The following is a 24,580-nucleotide window of genomic DNA, read 5'->3' on the forward strand; positions in this document are numbered from 1 at the left end:
TCCTCCCAGAACTGTTCCGACTGCCCTTCTCTCCAGATGGCCCTACTGAGTCAGCTGTGAACCCACCTAACACTCGCCCAGCAATATCAACATGTGGTGCTGCTGGGAGACTATGGAAAACCCTGCTGGTCTGCTTCAGATAGGGCACCTGGCTAGGTAACTTCTCCATGTGGAAGCCTGTGCAGCAAGGGCTACATCCCTGCGGGGTGGACATATGCTAACTGAGAGAGAAGCAAGCCTGTGTGTTCATACAAACTGGGGATAATTCCAGACAGATGTTCCCTTTAATGCTTGAATTGGAAAGAGATTGCTGTTCTGTGCGTGAATAGTGTGGTATCACTGGTCAAGCTACTGGGGAGTGCTGCCTTCTCAACTGACTGCTCTTTGTATGGCATTTTGGGCAGGCAGACAGCTAGTTGCCTGGGGTATGGTAGAGGCAGAACAGGAATGGATAGTGACTGCCTAGGTCTGTGGGGTTCTCTGAAAGGAGCTGGTTGGATGGCAGCACTGAAGTCAGAGGGTTAATACTTGATGAGTGCTTCTGTAGCTGGAATTCTGAGGAGTGACCCACTCAGGGAAGTGGAATGATTGCTCAATGCCACTGGCTGGGACAGTGTGTCCTCCCCTCGGTATCTCCTTGTGGGATCCAGCTCCATGTCCTTGGACTTGGTCTCTATTTCATCAGCAGAGAAATCTGAGAAGCTGGCTCACGAATCAGAGGCACTGATGAGTGTATGTACGCTGTCAGCCCTGTCTGTGCTCGTTGAGTGTGCTGTTAGTCCGGGGGTGTGGAACCTTTCAGAGTGTTCTGTAGGGCCTGTGGGTTCATCACATGTGGCCTGGGGAGCTGCCTGGCTGTGTGCGCTCACTGGTGGGCCTAGGTCAGTGCGTGCAGGAGAAGAGGAGGTTGGTGTGGTTTGGAAGGGGCATGTCAGGGGCAGAGTGGTGGGGAGGGCTTATGGGGATGGAGTGAAGACTGCTCTTGGCCATTTACCCACTGAGGAAATCTACCACGAGGTCACCAATTTTGACAGCAGCTTGGCTTTACCGCATGGACCCTAATGAAACAGTTAAAACTGCCGTTACCTTTTTCCTGGTTAAGGGAGCTAAGGGCAAGGAGGCTATGCTCCAAAGTCCAGCTCGTCCTGAACCTATCTGTTCCACACTGCTAGTGGGAAGCCAAGGGGGAGAGGATGTGTTGTAGGTACCATCTGGGCCAGTTTACTGAGTGGAGGAGCATTCCTGTAAGATCACCTTTACCTGAAACCAGGTGACTCTCACTCTGTCTGGTATCCCTACATTTGTCTCTTTTGAGAGAGCTTTTTACTGACTTGTAGTTTGGGCAAGTGGCTGCTGTGGGCTGTAGAAGGGGAATGGGAGGAGTGCTAAAGTGCATAGAAGTTGCTGTCCTATGTTCATTGCAACCTGTTACTTGGTTTAGCACATACCCCCTCCCCCCCAACTTCACAATTAAACATGCACACTGAGGAGAACGTGGCATTTTAAAGGAAAGCTCCAGAGAGTCTGAACATTGCATTGACTTATAAACCAGAGCAATCATTAGAACACTAAAATTAATTGTTCAAGAACAAAAATGGATAAACTGGGCAGGAGTAAATATAGCCTGGGAATTAGAAGGTAGTTTCTGACCATCAGAGAAGGGAGGTTCTGGAACAGCTTCCAATAGGAGGAGTAGTGGCAAGACACCTTTCTGGTTTTAGAGTCGAGCTTGATAAGTTTATGTATAGAATGAGATGATGGGGATGTCTGTGATACCAGCAGACTGGACTTGACTCAGGAGGTTGTTTCCAGGCCTGTGTCCTATGTTCCTATGCTAATAATGAGTAAGAGAGGGTGGAAATGCTCAATAAATATTTTTACTCTGTCTTTGGAAAGAAACAGGATGATGAGCTTATGTTGTATAAGGCTGATGAAATATTTTCCTGTCCTTTGTGCTAACTAACAAATCATAAGAAGGGGTGTGACAGCGAGTTGGGGTTCCCCCTGATCCTGCAGCTCCGTAGCAGCAAGAACAGAGACTGCCAGCCAGTAGAAAAGGGAGGGTTTATTGCTTCTCCAGGATACAGCCCAGCACAGACGTGATGTGGTTACAGGAGTCAGGGCCAGGATGCCTCAGACCCCTTGGGGTAGGAAGTCCATTGCCCCCTCCCCCCCAGCCCCTCAGCACTCAGTTTAGGCTCTTTCCTTCATGTTTCCCAGCCAGCCACTGACCCTTCCCCCGAAACCTGGTGTTCGTCTCCACCTCCCTCCCTTTGTCTCTCCCCCTGGGAAGCAGTTTATCTGGTCAGGCTGGGCCTAGGTGTCTGGGCTAATACACATGTGGGTGAGTCAGTGGGAATCACACAGCACAGTGCAGGGGGACACCGGGTTACAGAACAGACAGTCCCCCACTACATCACAAGGGTTACCACTGGGGGACTCCTACATATCACCAAATCAAACAGAGAACAGAATTAGTTACTTCTTAAACACCTATCTGAAATGTGTGTGAGGGAATTGTGTTATCATGGGGAAATTCAATCTATGAGACCTCTGCTGGAGGTCTCGTATAGTAGTGGAATACATAATTGGAGTTTCTAAAAAATATAGGTGATAATTTCCTAATACAAAAGGTGTTGTATACAGTATAAGAATATTAAGAGGTTGGTAATTGGGTAATCGTGTAGTCAATACAATTTATATTGACTACACAATTAGTCGATAAGGGAAGGTGCTCAGAAGGAGCTACTCCCATTGCGGCTCTGCAGTTTAAATGTAGTAAGATCTGGGCTCACATTTAAACTGCAGAGCCACAGCGGGGATAGCTCTTGGACCCGGCATGAGCCAGGACTGAGCTGGATTTGCACAGTTCCAGCTTGCACTGGGCCCAGCAGCTCCTGTCCGTGGCCAGCCCCAACCGCTGTGAGCAGAGGCTGCTCCCATCCCCAGCCATAGAACAGAGGCTGCTTCGGCAGCAGCCCCTGTCCGAGGTGGCCAGGGCTGGCTGCGGACATGGTTTGCTTTGCTGCAGCAGCTCCTGTCCACGGCGGGTCCCAACTCCCTGCTGGGACTCCCCACGGACAGGGGCTGCTGCTGGAGCAGTGGGGATCGAGTGGGCAAGCAGCACCACGGAGACAGTGCTGGCGGGAACCGGCTTTTAATGTGAGTAATAGATGAATCTTTTACATCCCGAGTTCAGTATAGGGTAACTCTAACTTAGACCTTATGACAGAAAAAGATTAATTAATCACTGGACTGGAAGTTGGTAGTTTCCTAGGGACCACTGATCACTATCTGCTTGTATTTAATGTGGACAGTACCAATCAAAAGTAGCGCTTCAAAGCGGCTGATACCTTAAGGCTGAGGAAAACTGAATGAAATTGGCTGGAGAAACATTTAAAATCTATAGGCCCAGTTAATATGTATCCAAAAGTCCTAATAGAATTGGCTGAGGAGATCTCTGGCCTGGTGATGGGAATTTTTAATAAATCTTGGAATATCATGGGACTTCCATAATACTGGAAGAGTGCTAATGTTATGCCAACATTCAGAAAGGGCAGGTGAGATGACTCTGGTATCTGTCCATGCCCATGCATCTGACGAAGTGGGTCTTTGCCCACGAAAGCTTATGCTCCTACACTTCAGTTAGTCTATAAGGTGCCACAGGACTCCTCGTCGCTTTTGCAGATTCAGACTAACACGGCGACCCCTCTGATAAAAGATATTTAGGTACCTTGAGATGCAGATAGGAGCCCAGTGATGACTAAATGCCTTTAAAAATCTGTCCCAAGTCCCCTTGAAGTCTGAGAGAGGCTGGACCTAAATTCTGTGGTAAGGTCCCTGCTTGCTGAAATGTTGGGTCAGCTTCATTTATACTAAAATGGTCTTTGATAATGAATGAATGAACTAGAAGTGTGAATGACTACAGACAGTGCATCTCTGAGTTTCCTCCCTGGGTTATTCATTACATTCACTTTATTTTGCACTGTCCTTTCTCCATTTCAAAGCACCGTGGATTTTTGTGTTGGCAGTGGACGCTGCCATTATTGCTGTGGATAGGGTTGAAGCCTGGGGGATTAGCAGCTGGGTGTGGGCCAGTTGTGGCTTTGGCACCTGGGGAGAGGCAACTGAGTCTGCTTCCCACTCCCCACCTCGCTGCCCTGGAAGAGTCCTGGGCAGCAGGGGAACATTGTCCTTACGTGTGGAATTTAGTTTTACACTGTACAGAGCCCAACCATCCTAGAAGGGCAGCAGGCTTTTCTTCCCAGTAACCCTTGAAGCCTTGAGGGAAGCCCTGGCCTATGGAGCCAAGGTTGTTTTGGCTGCACTGCACCAATAGAGCAGCAATCAAGCCTGCTTGAATAAACACACAGATACAATCAGTTCAAATATAGACCCGTGACCCAGGATGTTTCACCGTGAATATTTTTATCTGCCATGGCCAGTGCACAAGGTGGCTGCTGTGCTGGGCCTCTGGCCATTCTGCTCACTTGGCTTGCAGAGTAGGGCTTCGGCAAACAGGACGCGGAAGGTTCACAGGTTGACCTGGGCTGAGCTGGGAGGATATGCCATCAAAATAAGCAAGGCTGAATAGGAAGATAAACAAATAGCCGGCTTCCAGTGCATTGCTGGCTGATGCAGACAGGGTGAGCGGGGAGCACAGGCATGGAGCTTGTGGGGTGGCTGACGTCAGGGAGACCAGGGGTCACAGCTCAGAGCTGTCCTTTCCCACTCCGGAGGCATTCGGTTGGAAGAGGTGCCAAGGAGCTGGACTTCGCCTCGCTGGGGCAAGGCGCGCCCCCTCCAGATTGCAAGGGGAGACCAGGTCTCATGGGGAAAGGAGTCTGAGGGGACGTGGAGCCTGTGTCCTGGAAGAGGGGAGAGAGGCCTGTACATTAAATCAGTATAGAATGGATCTCCCAGCAAGCCGCTGCGTTGCCCAAATATGAGTGTGCCATGTGGTGGGATTGGGGTCTAGGGCCAGAGAAATATCTGTCTGGGGAAACCCCACTGCCCTTTGCTGCCCCGTGTGGCAGAGACTGGAAGTGCTGGGTGTGAGCAGTGGAAGGGAAGAGCCTTGTGTCATTCACAGGTCTGGAGTGAGGCACGCTAGCTGGCCCGGCCCAGCCCCTGCCTGCACTCTGTCTGACTTCCCCCGCCCTCTGCCTCTCCCTTTGTATAAGTGCTAAAAATAAGCCCAGGGAGAGAAGCGGCCTGTGTTTGTTTAAGGACCGATGCCGGTGATGGGCCACGTTAAGCAGGGACAGCAGCCCTTAAACACGAGCCAGCTCCAGGCAGCAGGGGAGGAAGCAACCATCTGCCTACTTCCTAAGGGGAATGGTTTTAATTAGCACAAGGTGGTTGTGGCTTTGCAGCTGTGGCTGGCCAAGAGCAGGGCTCCTGCAGGGCATGGCACAGGTCATTGCGGGGCTGCTTGAAGAGCACTGTGCACAGGTGTGGCACGGCACTGTGATGTACCATCTCCTCTCATGTGACAAATCTTGGGAGAAGAGGGGCTATTCATGGCTTTAATCTCCCATTCTTCCCCCTCCCCTCTGTGAGGCCTCTTCCCCCAAAAAGACTTCCAGCACTGGGGCTTAGAAAGTGGGCCAGGGAGGAAACTGTTGCCACTACTCTCATCCACGGGCTCTTCCCTCTGGCATCGGTTTCATTTCTTTGCATCTTCCCCAAGAGTGACATTGTGGGCTCCATGCTGAGCCTGCTGGAGAGGACGCTGAGCTCTCGTCTGGGTGGTTCCATCCCATTAACCCATGGAGTTGAAACCTCAGCCAGCGGCATTGCTCCCTCGCCTTGGCTCATTGTAACAACCTCTGAAATCAGTTTTGAACCTGGAGGAACATGAGCAGTAGTGACATTGCAGACAGGGACCAGGTGGCCTGCCATGGTATGACTGAGCCAGAGCCCTTTAGACCTTGCCAGGCCTGAGTGGGGACCGGGAAGGAACTATGTCACCATGGCTTTGTTGGCAGCATTTGGCTCCAACCAGTGCCTGGTCCTCAGGGTCTCTTAGAGCTTGGCTCAGGGCAGGCAGTGAAGAGAGGAGGAAGAGGCCAGTGTGGGGCTCTTTCTCTAGCAGATTAGCTGTTGGCTACTTGGGAACCTACAGCAATCCTGCCTGTGCATGTGTCTTATAGAATCATAGAAAATTAGGGTTGGAAGAGCCCTCAAGAGGTCATCTAGTCCAACCCCTGCTCAAAGCAGGACCAACCCCAACTCAATCATCCCATTCAGGACTTTGTCAAGCTGAGCATTAAACACCTCTAGGGATGGAGATTCCATCACCTTCCTAGGTAACCCATTCCAGTGCTTCCCCACCCACCTAGGGAAATAGTTCCATTAGTCTCTCATTAGTCATGTGTCCAACCCCCAAATCATTTCCAATCCCTCCTGCTAGACTCGCTCCAATTTGTCCACATCCTTTGTCATGGGGCCCCCAAAACTGGACATAGTACTCCAGATGTGGCCTCATCAGTGCCGAATAGAGGGGAATAATCACTTCCCTCAATCTCCTGGCAGAGTTCCTACTAATGCACCCCAATATGCCGTGAGCCTTTTTGGCAACACACTGTTGAGACACATCCAGTTCCTCGTCCACTGTAATTCCCAGGTCCTTTTCAGTAGAGCTGCCACTTAGCCAGTTGGTCACTAGCCTGTAACAATGCTTGGGATTCTTCTGTTCTAAGAGCAGGACTCTGCACTTGTCCTTGCTGAACCTCATCAGATTTCTTTTGGTCCAGTACTCCAATTTGTGTAGGTCATTCTGGACCCTATCCCTGCCCCCAACAAATCTACCTCTCTCCCAGCTTAGTGTCATCTGCAGACTTGCTGAGCATGCAAACTAATCCATCATCCATATCATTAATGAAGGTGTTGAGTAAAACTGGCCCCAAGACTGACCCATGGGGCACTTTGTTTGATACTGGTTGCCAACTAGACACTGAGCAATTGAGTCTGACGATCCAGCCAGCTTACTATCTGCCTTAAAGTACATTCATCAAAGCCATACTTCTTTTAACATGCTGGCAAGCATGTTGTGGGAGACCATATCAAAAGCTTTTCTAAAGTCAAGGTATATCACATCCACCACATTCCCCGTATCCACAGAGCTGGTTATCTCATGATAGAAGGCAGTCAGGTTGGTCAGGCATGACTTGCCCTCGGCGAATCCATGTTGGTTGCTCCTGATCACATTCCTTGCCTCCAAGTATTTCAGAATGGATTCCTTGAGGACCTGCTGCATGTTCTTTCCAGGGACTGAGGTCTTGATCCATTCCAGCCCTCTCACTGTTTACCCATACAGTTTAGACCTCCCTGGTCTGGCACCCTCGGAACCTGACTGGTCCTGGATGAGTCATTTCTGTCTTCTCCTGCTGCTGGCCCCACTCTCTGCCGTGCTGCCCCACCGGGTTTCCCAGCTCCCCCCGGCAGCCAAGCTGGGTCGCGTGCCAGGCTTCCTGCCCCCTCTGATTCCTGCTGGGTCGCACGCCAGCCTTCCTGGCTCCCTAACTGAGCCTGTTTGTAGTGTGCGAGTGTATGTGGGTGGGGATGTGTGTATGCTGGGGAAAGTGTGTGCATGTGCACATGTGCAAAAGTGCATGTGACCCGTAGAAGGGGGAGGTGTGAGTGTGCTTCTTGCCAGTGCAAGGATGAGTGCAAAGGCACATGTGTAAGAGCACAAGGGGCAAGTCTGCTTGAGAGAACATGGAGGCCTGGATGAGGGTGCATGTCAGCCTGTGAAAGAGTATGAGTCCATGTGTGGGTGAATGTCTGTGGGGATCCGTGCAGGCATTTATGGGGGTCTCTGAGATGACACATGGTGTAGTGGGGAGAGCGATCCCAGCTCCCTGTAACTGTGCTGCGTAGGGTGGGTTTGGGGAGCAATCCTGACCCCTGTGCTGCGGAGTCTGAATGCCAGCCTTTCCCCATCTGTTTGCCGTTAAAGCATGTGGCAGATGGCCGAGCAGCTTTATTTATTTATTTAGCCACGATCAGGTGAGGTGGGAACTTGGCTGGCATATGCATTCCCAGCCACTGCAGGGAAACCACAGACAGTTTACACAAGCAGTGAGTCAGCGGAGCTGCATGCTGCTAATACTAGACCCAGCACAGCAGCCCCAGGGCTGCAGGCTGCTCAAAATAGAGCAGGGAACAAGCCCCCAGGAGCCAGGCTGGGACCAGGGCTGGCTGTGGGCCTAATGGTTGTGATTTCTGCAAGCCTGGCTGTGTCCCCTCCCCTTCCCTGCCTCAAGGGCTGTGCTTGGTACACTTGAGTCACTGCGGTGAGTGGGCTGGCTGAAGGGATGTTCCACTAGCATGTTCCCTTCTGGGCAGGGTGTGGAGGCCTGAGGCTTAAGCCCCGATGTCTGTGGTGGTGGCTGTTCCACAGTATTGGAATCCCCTGTTGCTTAGGTTGCACAGCACGTGTCCTTGGGCACATGGTAAGGTGAGCCATCCAGACCCCACAGCCTATGCATCATGAGCCCTGGTCTCTCCAGTGCTGTTGCTTGCATTGCTGCCCTGCCCAGCCCAACCTCTGCTGCTCCGTCAAGTGGTGTCCCAGTGTGTGCTCCACTCAGGTCTTGGTGCGTCCCTGTGCCAGCGATCAGAGATTTTTGCTTAGCAGTACTTTCCCGTGCTGAGCATGTGCAGTTGCCACCTCGTGCTCTTTTCGTCCGTTGGCTGCGTGTGGCGCAAGCTGCCCTCCGCTCCTTTTCTACCGTCATTGGCAGGAGACGGAGTCACAGCAGTGCTCTCCTTTCTTCTTCGAGTGATGCCCCTCTGGGTGCTCTACTGTTGGTGCTGGGTCATCCTGGAGCTGCTGATTGGAGCTTTTTCAGAGCAGTGGTCAGCTGGGCTGCGCATGCATGAGAGGTGCCTCGCGCTGTTTGTGCTCTGGCGCCTCACGTGCGCATGGCCCGACCCTTTCTCAGTTCCTCACTTACCACACTCGGTTGCGGACGGAGCTCCTTTCTCACCTCAGGCGTTTGTTTTCCTCAGAAGGTTTTCTTCAGTTTTATTAGTTTAGTGTCACTCTTATCACATATATTATTGTTTTGTTGAAACAAAAAAAAGGTTTCTTTGTTTGAGGGAGAGGCGGCGCTTGCCCCACACAACTTGCCCCCCTATCCTGTTACTTTCCGCAAAAAAAAAAACCCAAACCAAAAAACCAACAAATGAACAGAAACAACAAACCTACCACAAAGGAAGACAGAAAAAGTATCATAATACAAGGCAGGAAGCCAAACTGCTACCCAGAAAACCGTGGTCACCATCAGCAGCGCAATACCGGGCTTGCCGGGGTTTAAGAAACGTGAGGCATGTGGGGATCCCATGCCTGTCTGACAGACACTTGTCATGTGTACATTGCTTGGGTGAGGCTCATTTACCACAGAATTGTGAGCACTACTGCAAGAGCCAGAAAAGACAGGGAGCTTCGGCTTTGTATGATTGTATTTGAAAAAGCTATGCAGCCCTCAGAGGACCCAGAGACCTCTCGTCCTCTTTGGAGGCTAACAAGGAAAGGGCTGCTTCTCCTCCCCAAAAGCACCCAAGGAGGAGAACTTCTCCTATAAGGTCCCTTCCTCCTACCCTGTCTCCAAGGGTGAGCAAGGACAATAAACCCAGCACCTCTGGTGCAGGGACCACCAACTGGAACCACCTCTGTTACTGCCTGCAGTGTCTCGGTGCCGACTTGCTCATCATCGGCACTGGGAAGATCTCGCAAGCAATCCCTGGCACTGACACTAACATGTGACCCGGTGCCCAAGATCTCGGCACAGACACCTAAGCACATGCACTGCAAACCGCCAGTGCTGACTTCCACAGAGTCAACACCAGACACAATGCTCCCTCCCTTGGGTATCCACGGGTGGAAGACATGCCACATTGAGTTCTAATCAGCATTGCTAGATCCCCTTTATTCCCCACTGGCACGGGATAGGGACAGAGAACGATATGCTCCCCTCCTTCCATCTAGGGAGCCATTTCCTGCACAATTCTCCCCATATGTTTCACCAGGGCTTATGGATTCTCCTGTGCTGTCAGAGTGCATGGGATTCGGGGAAGATGATCGGAGGAGTGTTTTCTCTTTCCGACATTCCTCTCCGACTGCATCCGGGCATTATTACTATCACTGTGACAAACATCACTCCTCGTGGTACTTGGACTGGCCATACCCTCCGCCACACTATCCACCCTAGTGGCCACCATGGGAACAATGGGGCTCCTGCAGGTGCTGCTTCATGGCTCTTTTCACCCCAGTGAAGAGACCTCCATCATCTTTGCCCCCCCATACCTTCTCAACCACAGTCAACTCGGAGGAGGAGGGTCAAATCCTGAATGAGCAGACTGACACAGGAGTTGCTGGAGATTCACCTAATGACAACTCATCATTGCTACGTGACGAAGCTGTTATACCAGAGGATACATACTCCTCAGCCAACCTCAAACAATTCCAACAACTTTTCAAAAGTGTGTCTGCCTCCCAAGAGGTCCAACTACAGGAGATTAAGGAAAAACAACACCACTTCCTTAAAAATATTAAGCCCACCTCAAGGGAAAGTCGCACTACCAATCCATGAGGCTATTATGGAGGTATTGGATAAAATATGGCAGACTCCAGCCTCTATCCAACTGACCTATAAAAGAACTAATAGAAAAGTACTTTGTTTCTCCTAAGGATCTTGATTTCCTTTTCTCTCATCCACTGTCCAACTCGCTAATAATGGAGGCCACCGATAACCGATCCAAAATTCCACAATTCAGATCTACACCTGTTGACAAAGAAGACAAAAAGTTAGACCTGTTTGGCAGGGAAGTGTATTCCTCTGCCACACTACAGCTTAGAATCGTGAACTATTCGGTGCTCCTAGAAAACCATGATTTTGATAATTACTCTAAGCTTGTCAAGCTTAATGGAGCACCTCCTGCACTCCAAAAGGCCTGTACTTACGGTAGTCATTTATGAGGGCCACACCATCGCCTGCACAGCTCTTCAGTTCTCGCTCTGTGGCGGACACGGTTGCTAGGGCAACAGCTACAGCAGTTGTGATGTGACAGGCTCCAGGCAGTGGGAGTGCCCAGAGAACTGCAGTCAAAGTGGAGGACCTCACCTTTGACAAACAGGAGCTTTTATGCATCCAAGATGGACAATGTCCTACATAGCAGTAAAAATTCCAGAACTGTTCTAAGGATGCTGGGCTCGTACACGCCACCATATCATTGGAAGCATTATAAACCTTACAACAGAAACAAGGACAGCTATTATAACCATCCACAACAGAAGCCCTGTGATTTCAGCCAAACCAGACAGTGTCCCCAGAGGAAGCTTCCTCCCCAACCTCACTCCTCTGGTTCCCAGGCTGCCAAACAGCAGATTCGAACCTTTTGTTGAGGGTCTGCCTGACCTCCCCATTCAAACAGTGCCAACAAGCCAATATCTTCTTTTCACCACAGGCTATGTCCCTTCCTCCATCGGTGGGACTCTATAGCATCAGACCAGTGGGTGTTAGCTATCATCCAGACAGGATACACCATCCCCTCTTTTCACTATCCCCTGTCTTGCCCCCTACCCCATCCCTCTTTAGGGATCCCTCTCACAACTCTCAGGCAAGAAATCGCTTGCCTCCTCCATCTAGGAGCAATAGAGAGGGTCCCAGCCTTGTTCTGGGGAAGGGGTTTCTACTCCAAATACTTCCTGACTGAGAGATGCACAGGGGTTTAGAGAACGATTCTAGATCTCTACAGGTTAAACAAGTTCCTGAGAAAACAATGTTTCAAGATGGTTACATTGGCTTCTATTATCTGAGCAAAGGTGGACTGGTTCGCAGCTCTCGACCTACAGGACCATTTCCAATACAGAGTCCTCCCCTTTCAGACGTTCTTCCGCTCCTGAGGTATTTTCAAAAGTCCTGGCAGTAGTAATGGCTTACCTCAGACTGCAGGGTACGGTCACTTTCCTGTACCTGGATGACTGCCTTATAAAAGAGTGATCTCATGTGGATACCACCAATATGGTCTCCAGGACCAAAGGCCTTTTTCATAGAATACTAGGACTGGAAGGGACCTCAAGAGATCGAGTCCAGTCCCCTGCCCTCATGGCAGAACCCAGTACTGTCTAGACCAGTGGTCCCCAACCAGTTAAAGCTGCTGGGCACCAGGGGGCGTGGCCGTTCGCCTGCTGGGCACCAGAGGGCGGGGACACTCGCACACCCGGGAGCAGGGCCACGCATACGCCACGCCCCTATGAGCCACGTGCCTGGGGCCAGCAACCCTATGTGCCGCATGGCCATGGGCGGGCCTGGCCATTTGCAGCAAGCCTGGGGCCAGCACCCTGCAGAGCCGCGCACCCAGGGCCAGCACCCCCCCCCCATAGCCGAGCGCCCAAAGCCGGCACCCCCCCCATAGCCGAGCGCCCAAAGCCGGCACCCCCTCCCCATAGCTGCGTGCCCGGGGGCGGGGATGCCAATTTTCTCGACTCCCGGGGCTGGCACCCCCCATAGTCGCACGCCCGGGAGCCGGGGCAGCCAATTCGCTGCACGCCCGGCGCCGGTGTCCATAGCCGTGCGCCCGGGGCTCGGGCAGCCAATTCGCCATGCACCCAGGGCCGGTGCTCCCCATGTGCCGCGCACCCGGGGTGCGGGCGGCCAAGAGCACTTGTCGGGCGCACACAAATGCATGGCGCCCGCGGGCACTGTGTTGGGGACCACTGGTCTAGACCATCCCTGATAGACATTTATCTAACCTACTCTTAAATATCTCCAGAGATGGGGATTCCACAACCTCCCTGGGCAATTTATTCCAGTGTTTAACCACCCTGACAGTTAGGAACTTTTCCCTAATGTCCAACCTAAACCTCCCTTGCTGCAGTTTAAGCCCATTGCTTCTTGTTCTATCCTCAGAGGCCAAGGAGAACAATTTTTTTCTCTCCTCCTTGTGACACCCTTTTAGATACCTGAAAGCTGCTATCATGTCCCCCTTCAATCTTCTCTTTTCCAAACTAAACAAGCCCAATTCTTTCAGTCTTCCTTCATAGGTTTCAATCTTCCTTCATAGGTTGTCTAGGCCTACTCATAAATGAGCCGAAGTCCACTCTAGAGCCCATGCAGGACATAGAGTTTATTGGGGCCTGTCTCGATTTCTTGACAGCTCAGGCGTCCCTTCCACGTCATCATTTTGATGTGCCACAGGTGACCATTCTTATTGTGAGCCCCTCTACTACCACCTGCCTCAAACTTACGGGCTGTATGGCTGCCACTACCTACGTTGCACAGCACGCATGGCTCCACTTCCGTGCCTTACAACATGGGCTAACAATATACAAGCCATCGCGCCATCCACTTCACAAAGTAGTTACCATTCCCAAAAGCATGTTGCATTCTCTCAAACGGTGGATGTCATCTGACAATCTCCTAGCTGGGATCCCCTCCCATCAGCCCGAACCAACGATGCAGATCACCACAGACACCTCCCTGTTAGGCTGGGACACTCACCTAAACTATCACACTGCCCAGGGCAGGTGGCTTTCCCATGAAACACATCAATCTCCTCGAGCTCTGGATCACCAGGAACGCCTGCAAACACTTTGCTGCCATCACTACCAACTCAGTAGCATGCATACTCCTGGACAGCATGACCACCATGTTTTATATGAACAGTCCCGATCTCTTTGCTCAGACGCAATACATCTGTGGAACTGGTGCATTCACCACAGTCACCTTGAGGGCATCATACCTACTCGGGGTGAACAACACCATGGCAGATGCTTTGAGCCACGATTTCTCGACCAACCATGAATGGGGGAGATACACCCAGTGGTCTTCGCCTCTGCCTTTTGCAGATGGTTACCTGTCAATAGTCTTCTTTGCAACTCATCACAACACCAAGTGCTCCTGTTCCTGCTTCCTCTTTCCCATTACATCAACTCTGACATTCTTGATCTTGCCGTTTAATCCCACCTGCTCTTACTACCTTGGCTGGCTTGATGAACCAGGCAGTCCCTGTACTAGGGACTGCCTTACAAAGGAGACAGGCTAGAGAGAGTGCAGTGCTGTGCACATGGCTGAGCTGTTTGCCTTGCTGTCCTGTCCCCGTTGTTTCACTTGCTGTGTCAAGTCTCAGATTACAAAGATTAGTAGAAGACTGTAAATTCTTTGAGATAGGGATTATATCTTCTTCAAAGATTGTCCCTGTGGGTGCTTCACTGTACAAGTCTTTGGCACTCCTGTGCTTATAATCAGAACTTTTTAGCAGTAGCACCTCCTCCCCTCCCTCCCCCCCTCACCCCCCCACCGTGGATGTTGGCACGCATGCATGGCACAGCACACGCTGGAGTAAATGTGCTGTCAATTGTCCCTCAGTTCCTTCTCAACTGCTCCACACTTGGTTGGAATCTAGCAGCACTACGTGTTTAGCTCTTGACTTAGTGTTGTTAATTAATAGATAGCAATTGGATATTCTTAGAGTTGTTACGTTTTTTTCCTCTTTAATTTTTTTAAAATTCTCTTTGTTAGTAGTTTGTTGGGAATAGAATAGTGATGCCAGGCTCTCCAGAATTTAAGAGGTGCCTCATATGTAGAAAGTCTATTTCCATCTCTCGTGGGCATGCCCAATGCTTTCTTTGCCTCAGCCAAGATAATTCTCCTAAGAACAGCCCCCACTGTAAAAAGCTCTCTTCTAGATCTTGGAAGGTGAGAGAGCTGAAGCTAAACTTGTCACTATGGAGAAGTCAGAGAGACCAGCCTCAGAACTAATATCTCAAGCCTCTCCACCACATACCTCCCCAACAGCAGCTACTGATCAGGGATTGGCCGAGGGATCCTCCCACCAAGAAAACAGTGAAGAGGAAGCACTTGTCATCCTCAGTAGACAGGCCACCCAACAGACTATCCCCTCAGCAGAAGCCTTCCTCCACACTCAAGGTACAGGCTTCAGGGGACGTCTGGTACGGACAAACCTTGAGGGGCAGTACCTTCTAAGGATGCATGCCCCACGGTCTAGGGCACTGAAGCCAAAGAAGACCGCCCCATGACATTGGTACTTCCAATGTCAGTACTGACGCAGTCAGTACCCAAGCAGCTGCACCAGACCACGGCTAAGGACTGACCGGAACTGCTGGTACAGACTCTGATGAAGATGGCACTGGCACTACATACCAAATTTTCCCCTGTTCCAATCACATTCAATACAGGGGGCGACTCTGTACTGCAACAACATCAGCCTTCTCCACTGGTCTTTCCTCCACCAAAGCCGCTCGCTACACATCAGGAGCTGGCGGTTTTGTCAGTACTGGGCACACCGCTATTTCGTACCAATGCTACACCCATGTTAGAGGATCCCAGCAGACTTGGCTGCACCATCAAGCTTGGCCCCACTTTTTTCTAGTGACAGTGAGGATGAGAGAGAAGTCTTTCTCCCCAAGACACTCCTCTCTGAAGCCATCCTCTTAGCTGCAGCAACAAGCCAACCCCAGATGTGGCAACCATTTCCATTGTTCCCTCCCTTTCCATTCCCACAGTCATGGAAGGGTTGGGATCCTTGGAGTCCTGCAAGAGCTCAGGCAGACTCACTGCAAGTGACAGCAATAGCTAGACCTCACAGTGGTTCCTAAACCACTTGCATCCACCAGATCTGACACTACCCAGGAGGAGATGAAAGATCTGGAGGAGACGCAGGAGGAGGACACCTTACCTCCATTGCACAGCTCCCCTTCCTCTCTGGATAAAACGATAATGCCCCCCTCTGCTGACGGTGGGTGACGACTTCAAATCCTGTCAGGACCTGTACAAGAGGATGGCAGATTCCCTTGGTATTTTCTTAGTGGAGGTCCCTGTGGTACACAACAAGTTGATTGATACATTTCAGGTGTCGGTGTCATCAAAAATAGCTTTGCCAGTCAATGAGGCCATATTGGACCTGGGAAAGATTCTGCTGCAAACACCATCCTCGATTTCCCTGACCTCACAAAGAGTAGATAGGCTACTTTTTTGTTCGCCCACCCATCAACAAACTCTCTGGTGGAGGATGCAGCCAGTATCAGGGACAAGCAGACTCAATATAAATCCGTTCCTTGCGACAAGGAAGTGACTGGACATTTTGGGTAGGAAATCTTACTCCTCCGCATCCCTCCAGATCAGAATAGCAAATTATTCAGCATTGCTAGCAAAATACACATACTACCATTTTGAAAAAATGCAGACGTTTATTGAAGAGCTGCTGGAGGACTACAAAGCTTCTTTCAAGTCCAATATAGATGAAGGGATCCTCATAGCAGAAACCACACTGCAGGCATCACTGGACACAGTGTACACCACGTCAAGTCACTGGCAGTTTTGATGGTCATACATCAGGCCTCCTGGCTGCACCTCTTTGGGTTTCCTAGGGAAATGGAGAACACGGCTGAAGACCTCCCCTGGCAGAAGTTTTTTTTTCTATCACCGAGGATGCTGCTTTGCATTTGCTCAAGGACTCACGAGCCATGCTCAAGACCTTGGGCATGTATGTGTCACAACCCAAAAATAAGTTGAACCGCCTTTACAAGCCATGGGGCAGGTCATCGTCATACTCCACCCAGAGGAGTTAATGACCTCAGATGCTGGCAGAGGCAACAGAAATATAGGCAGCTTCAAGAACAATCTGCCACGTCTCAGTCCTCCAATGGCAGGCAGACATTTTGAACATCTGGTTGAGGGTTTGACGCAGTTTCCACCAGACAGTCAGTACCGGTTCAGTCTTCAACCTTTCTATCATGCATAGGCCATAATTACAACAGACATATGGGCCTTGGAAGTTATAGCAAAAGGCCTCACAATTCCTTTCCTTACCTTTCCACCAACCCAACCTCCTTCCCCGTCCCGCTTCAGGAACCCCCTCACGAGACACTGCTCCAGCAGGAGACTCTCAGACTGCTCCAGGTGGAGGCAATAGAGCTTGTACCAGCACATCAGAAGGGGAAGGGCTTTTACTCCAGATACTTTCTCACTCCAAAAAAATCAAGAGGTTGGAGACCCATCCACGATTTATGCAGGCTGAACAAGTACTTAAAAAGTCAACGATTCACCACGATAATCCTTATGACGATAATTCCGGCCATGGAAAAAGGAAACTGGATTCGTCCCTTGATCTACAGGATGCATACTTCCACATAGGAATTCGACCTTCGCACAGAAAATTCCTCAGGTTTGCACTAAAGGATCAACACTATCAGTATCGAGTCCTGCCCTTTGGCCTGTCTTCAGCTTCCAGGGTTTTCTCCAAGGTCCTTGTCATGGCAGTGACCCATCTCAGGAAAGCAGGAGTAGTAATCTTCTCTTACCTAGACAATTGCCTGATAGTGGCTCCTACAGAACAAAGGGCTATGGATTGCACCAGAGAGACAATCTGATCGTTCAGCAATCTGTGCCTATAGATGAATGTGCAAAAGTCGCAACTTACTCCATCTCAGGAGCTAAGAGTTCATACGCGCAACATTGGATTGAATACGAACACAGGTGCAGCTACCAATACAAAGACTTTATTAATTAGCCACACTAGCAAAGACAGTTATGGATAGTCCTACAATATCCACCAGACAGTGCCTACAACTACTCAGAGATATGTTTGTGACAACATATGTAGTCCCTCACGCCAGGATACACATGCGGTGCTTGCAGACGTGGCTTCACACGTGCTTTGGCCTCACAAGCACCTTTGCACAAACTTCTGAGTCCTACAATGAAAGTCAAGGGCTGTATCAGATGGTGGTTGCAGGCCAGCAATCTCTGCTGCGGAGTCCCTTTTCAACAAATGCCACTGCCCATACACATAACTAGAGGCGCTTCCCTAGAGGACGGGAGTGCACACACCACCGACTACAGCATCCAAGGAAGGTATACCCCTCCAGAATCAGGCCTACACATCAATGTCTTAGAACTCTGCCCAGTAAGAAGAGCATGCAAGTACTTTCTTCCCTTAATGCAGGGCTAGTCCGTGAGAATACTCACAGACGGTACTGCTTGCATGCTTTATATAAATCGACAAGGCGGGTCCAGATCATGCTGTCTCTGCAAAGAGGCCACAGCCCTCTAGCAGTGGTGCATTCACCTTCAAGTCACCATATCCGCATTTTTCCTCCCAGGCAAACAAAATGCCACCATACATCAATTAAGTCAAGTATTTAATCAGAAATACAAGTGGGAGATACACCCCCAAGCCTTATGTACCGTCTTCCAGAAGTTGGGTTTGCTGAAATATACTTATTCACCACATTTGGCAACGCAAAGTGCCCCAGGTATTGCTCCAGAGTGGGACTGGGCAAGAGTTCCATGGGACATGCCATGCTGATCAGTTGCTCTCACAATCTGTTATATACCTTCCCCTCCTCAACAAAGTCATACACAAAATAAAACAGGACAGGGCCAGGGTCATTCTGATGGCACCCGCATGGCCCAGGCAGACCTAGTTCCCTTAGCTGTCAGCTACTCCTCTGATTTCTCTTCCACAGTGGCTGGACATACTGTCTCAGGATCAGGGTCATGTTCTCTGTCTCGACATCCACAAACTCCATCTCAAGGTCTGTCTCCTCCAAGGGTGATTACGCAGCACCTCACCTGTTCAGAAGAAGTTCATACTCTAATAATGAACGGTAATAAAAAAAAAGTACAAGGAAGACCTATTTGCAGAAATGGCACCATTTCTCTAAGTGGGCCGTGCACAGGACACTTCAACTTCATATAATATAGCTGCTGATGTTCTTGGAGTATCTCCTTAAAGAAACAATCTTTCGAATTCATCAAGGTCCACTTAGCGGCTATTTCTAGTGAGTATGATAATGTAGATGGTCTCACTGTTTTTTTGCGCCCGACCACTAAAAAATTCTTAATGCCTTTCCCCCAGTAAAGGCAATAGTGCCATCTTGGGATATCAACCGTATCCGTAACATCTTATCCCACTCTCCATTTGAGCCAATGGCAACATGCTCCTTGTCATACCTTTGCATGATAGTCGCTTTCCTACTCGCCATCACAACAGCCAGAAGGGTCAGCAAGTTAGTTGCGCTCATGGCTGAACTGCCGTTTATGATTTTTCACAAAAACAAAGTGATACTAAGACCACATCTGAAACGTCTCCCAAAGACAGTTTCACAGCACCACCTCAGCGAACCTAGATACTTACCTGTTTTCCACTAAAAGCCTCATCCTGACGCTAATGCGGCTCAACGCAACTCTTTGGATGTTTGACAAGTGATTGCATTTTACCTAGACAGAACAAAGCCGTTCAGGTGCTCTTCCAGACTGTTCGTTTCCATAGCCGATCGCTCCAAAGGGCAGGCGATTTTGAAACAGAGGCTTTCAAAATGGATAACACATTGTATTAAAACTTGCTATGACATCAATAAAATGTCACTGCTGACTCAGTTGTGGGCACACTTCACCAGGGCAATGGCCGCCTCCACAGCATTCCTGCATAACATGCCCATTACGGACATTTGTAGAGCTGCTACATGGGCCTCCACGCATACCATTACGAAACATTGCGCAATAGATACTTACACTGCACAATATTTTAGGCTTGGGGCAGCAGTCCTCTCTGCCATTCACAGGTCAGGTCCGAATCCCCTCCTTCTAGATGCTCAGGGTATTGCTCTGTGGTCACCTATAGTGGAGCCCTCACAGGGACACTCCTTGAAGAAGGCAAGGGAAGTTACTCAGCTTGTGCAGTAACTGGTGTTCTTTGAGATGGGTGTCCCTGTGGGCCCTCCAGGACCCTCCCTCCTCCCCTCTGCTTCAGTCGTAACATCTCTCCGTGGTAGAGAAGGAACTGAGGGATGGTTGATGGCATGTGCATCGGCACGTTTGTTGTGGCGTGAGCAGTGCTGTGCTTGCGTGCCAGCACCCGAGGGGAATGCTGCTGCTAAAAAGTTCCGATGATAAGTGCAGGAGCGCCAGGATATGTACAGTGGAGCGCCTGCAGGGACACCCATCTTGAAGAACGTCAGTTACTGTGCAAGGTGGGTAACCTCTCTTTTCTGTGCAGTGCTCAGCACTCTCTGGTTCTATAAAATAACAATCAGGGTCTCTTGATGTGTACTTGCTTGTGTGCAAGGTCCCTTCTTTTGCAAACCGTTCTGCTCCCTTCTTGCCTATCCCCCACCAGTTGCATTCCACTCCTCTTTAAAGACACAGCTACTTTCCTCTGTCCTTGTGGGAGTCACTTTCCAAATCCCACACTCCTGTGAGCTGACTGGTGTGTGTCAGTCAGTGTCGAGAGGTGGAGAGCATTGCCCAGAACAGCTGAGCACATCTGTGCAGGAAGTGACATCCCTGGCGATGTTTTGTGTGCAAGTGGGGTGCAATATTAGGTATAATCCGAGCCTTTGCATTGAATTTGGTTTAGTGGCCTCTAAGCAGTTCTCTAAGCCTTCCTGTGGCTGCATGCTCAACGCTGTGTATGTATTTATCTGTGTAAGGAAACAGGGCCATTCATGTAGGTCTCTATTTATACCTTTCCCTTTCTGTATTTAGTGTATGCATAGGCAGAGAGGGTAGATTATGCCTGGCTGAGTGATGTTCTTGGCTCCAGGGCTGGCTGGAATTTTGTCTTGGAATGTATCCTGAACCACTCTAAAAACACAAATAAATCTGTGTGTGTGTGTGTGTGTGTGTGTGTGTGTGTGTGTGTGTACACACTCACAAATATATAGACAACTTATAGAGAGACATGTGTCTATAAGATATTTATACATTTTACTGCTTACTTGAATTTGTACAAATATATGTGGGGGCTGCAGTGAGTCTAACACCTTATCAAAGGGCCATGTGGCCTTCCATTCAAAACCAGGGAATTATTAGAATACATAAATACATGTGGTCAGCAGTCTCCTTCTGGGGGGCTGAGAATCCCCTTTTGTCTCCCAGTGCTGCTCCCCACCAGATGTACTGTCTGCTGTGGCCATGCTTTGCATGATACTCTTCTCTGCTCTCACCATTGTCCATAATGCAGCACTAGCAGCTTTGGTGGTACCCTCTGAGTGCTGGTTGCCTTCAATCCCTTGAGTCAGTTTCCTGCTCCTCATGCCTCTGGGAAGAAGAATCCCAAGCATTGTTACAGGCTGGGGACCGACTGGCTAAGCAACTCTGCAGAAAAGGACCTGGGGATTCCAGTGGATGAGAAGCTGGATATGAGTCAACAGTGTGCCCTTGTAGCCAAGAAGGCTAATGGCATATCGGGGTTCATTAGTAGGAACATTTCCAGCAGATCGAGGGAAGTAATTATTCCCCTTTATTCAGCACTGGTGAGGCCACATCTGGATTATTGTGTTCAGTTCTGGGCCCCCCATTAAGGAAAGGATGTGGATGCATTGGAGAGAGTCCAGTGGAGAGCAACCAAAATAATTAGGGGACTGTAGCACATGACTAAGAAGGAGAAGCAGAGGGAACTGGACTTGGTTAGTCTGCAGAAAAGAGTGACGGAGGTGGGGGGGTCGACTTGATAGCAGCCTTCAAATACCTGGAGAGGGGGTTCCAAAGAGGATGGAGAGAGGCTGGTTTCAGTAGTGACAGATGACAGACTGAGGAGCAATGGTCTCAAGTTGCATTGGGTGTGTGTGTGGGGGGGAGGTCTATGTTTGATATTAGGAAAATCTATTTCCCTAGGAGGGCATTGCAGCACTGGAATGGGTTCCCTAGCAAGGGGATGGAATCTTCATCCTGAGAGGTTTTTAGTTTCGGCTTGATAATGCCCTGGCTGGGATAATTTAGTAGGGATTGGTCTCTCTTTTAGCAGGGAGTTGGACTCAATGTCCTCCTGAGGTCTCTTGCAACCCTATGATTCTATGAACCTTGGCCTGTTAGTAGCCCTAACTTGAGGAGTCCCTGGCTGAGTTTGTGAGAGAACCACAGTGATTGGTAAGGGAGTTAGTAATGTTGGCAGCTGTGCATGTGCAGGGGGAAAGCCTGTTTGAAGTCGGGGGTGGACATGGAGAATTCCCTCCACGTATGCTCAGGCTTAGGCTCAGTTGTCCAGTGGTGGCAGTTCTTGTGGTATTTGATATATGCCATAAAAGCACCAGCTTCTGGAGTCATGTTGTTATGGGAGATGCTCAGCTTTAATTTTTTTTAAATGAAAAATTATAGTTATGCATGTAGAGAAAAGCTTGAAAACAAGACTTGAGAGGAACCTAAAGACTCAGAAACCAGAAAGCAAAGAAAAAGACCCCACATTTAAAATGAATGGTATGTGTTTTGGGCCTGAGTCATGATTTGTCATTGGATTGGAAGTACTGCTTATCTCTGGAATTGCTCAGCAGTTTGAGCCATTAGGCCATATTAAATCTTTACAGCAGTTTAGTGGAAGTTTAAAAAAACAAGAGAGAAGTTAAATCCCCAAAATGCTGTTATTGTGCCATGTAGGTCAGACTGCTGAGGAAAGGCAAAAGGGCAAGTTCCTGCAGCACCACTGACCTGTCTGCAGTGCACTCTGGCCAGCTGTTTTTTCTAAAATAGGCTGGGCAGAGTCCAGTTCTTCTGTCTTTATAATTTGACAGATAATGCCGATGTTTATTTTTATCGGTTTAAATGTTCATTGTTATGGGAAGTTTTGGTAGGTCTTAAATTCAGCTGGAGCTGTCCAGAGCATAGCTCTGCTAAATATTCCCCCCCCCCCCCCCCCCCCCGGAATTTTTATAGTATATGTGGAAGACTGCGGGACAGGTATCTGGGAAATACTCTTACGAGAATGTACGTCCTGATTCTGGTTGTATAGAGTCAGGCAGTAATTATTTAATGATAGTAGACATAGTTTCAAAAAAAATTAAAGCTTTCTAATAATTTAAAATGCAAATTGTCCATGTCACAGATCAAAATATATGAAGTAACTATCCTTAAAACAAAACTAACTTCTCAAGCAATGTTTTCTGACTTTGCCTAGCTGTACATTTTGATTATTGTCAATGGAAATATTTTTTCGTGGATTTGTGTGTCTAGTGAAATTGATGTTGACTGATAGGCTTGGAAGGATTCCATTTTTATCTGAAAGAGAGAGTCAAATGAACATAGTGGGAAACAATCTTCCCCTTGTATTTCTGGACTTTATTTTAACTCTGCCTGTTAGTGTTTGCATTGTGTTTTGCATTCAGCCTGCTTGTTAAAGATCTCAAGGAGGGAGTAAAGAGGGTGTTAATTCTCTGAGGCAGATGTCTCCAAATACCCTTGTCCCTGCTCCTTTTCTGAGGCCCCACCCCCTGCCCCACCTCTTCTCTGAAGGCTCACCCTGCTTGCTCTGTGGAGATGGGCTACATGGGGGGGGTAGGGGACACCCTGACATGAGGGCTCCCCTCTTCTGCCTATCCCACCCTGCACAGCAAACAGGAAGCTCGCAGTAGGATGCAGCTCCAGGTCAGAGGGAAGGAGCAGAATGGTTACTATCCTCTTCCCCAGGATAAGCCTGTGTTGGCTGTTCAGCTGCTCCCAGGAGTTAAACCCACCAACCTGTGCTCTCCAGGTGAACGTGCTCTCCCCTAGGCCGCCCCAGAGCTGAATCCACCCCTCCTCCCTATTTTTGGTGAGTTCTATATCCTGTATCGGCTGTCTGGTTGCTCTCAGGGTGGGCAGGGCTTGGACTGCTGGCACTTAATAGCCTCCCAACCAAATCAGTCAGGATCATCTGTCAGCGGTTCCAGGATCTACCAGTAGATTCTGCTCTGTAGCTTGGTGACACTGCTCTAAGGAAACTAGGATGGCAAGAATGTTGTGTCGTTGATGAAAGCTAAAGAAAAAGAGCATATCCTAGGGGGACTAGAAACACGGATGCAAATACCATGCAGTTCTCGTTGAAACAGTGCAGCTAATCTGTCGGGGGAAAATCATCTGAAAGCCAGTGCCTGCATGGGTTAGAGAGCTGACCCGGGTTAGAGGGGACAAGTGGGCAAGGAGAGAGAATCTGTGGTAATAGAACATTCCGGTGCAGTTTTGGGCTGCATATGCACAGGGGTCACGTCCTGGGATAGGGAGGGGAGAGCCTCTTTCTAGGCTCTGGGGAGATTTCCTCTTCCCCGCAAATGTTAGAAAACCCAGGTGAAATCCTGTCTCCATTGAAGCCAATATCCATTGATGCTAGTATTGCACCACACATTACCAAACTGAAATGGCTTTCTGAGAAGAGCCACAGAAATGATCCAAAACTGAACTAGGAAAAAGAATAAGAGCTAACTCTTTCTGTTTTGTTTCAGAGGGGTAGCCATGTTAGTCTGAATCTGTAAAAGCTCTCTCTGTCTTGACTCAGTGAGACTAACAGGGACAAAGTTCACAGCTGTTTGAATGGCATGAACCTCAAGTGTTATGGCAAAAGGTGTGATCACCTTGCCAAGGAGAGGGTGGAAAAACCCTATTGTTGCAGACACTGAAAACTAGGCTTCACAGGACACTAGTGTACACTCTGTTCTCCCTTTACAGTCCTTGTTGCTCTGATCTCAGAGGGTGGGGTTGTTTGAACATGAGCAACCCCTCTGTAATGTGTTGAATTTCACCCAATGTTTAACCTGTTTGTGACCCTTACTTAACTGTTTGTGTTTGTTTCGGTATCATGT

At 49.4% G+C, this 24,580-nt stretch overlaps 1 protein-coding gene across 2 annotated transcripts in view; it reads left to right on the forward strand.

Annotated features, from left to right (window-relative positions):
- The window catches only part of NHEJ1 (non-homologous end joining factor 1), a 156,423-nt gene that overhangs the window by 24,334 nt on the left and 107,509 nt on the right, over nucleotides 1-24,580 (forward strand). The gene's annotated exons all lie outside the window — the stretch shown is intronic.

Source organism: Pelodiscus sinensis, chromosome 7, assembly GCF_052426305.1.
Source record: "Pelodiscus sinensis isolate ZL-2025 chromosome 7, ASM5242630v1, whole genome shotgun sequence".
In the NCBI taxonomy this organism is placed as follows: Eukaryota; Metazoa; Chordata; order Testudines; family Trionychidae; genus Pelodiscus; species Pelodiscus sinensis.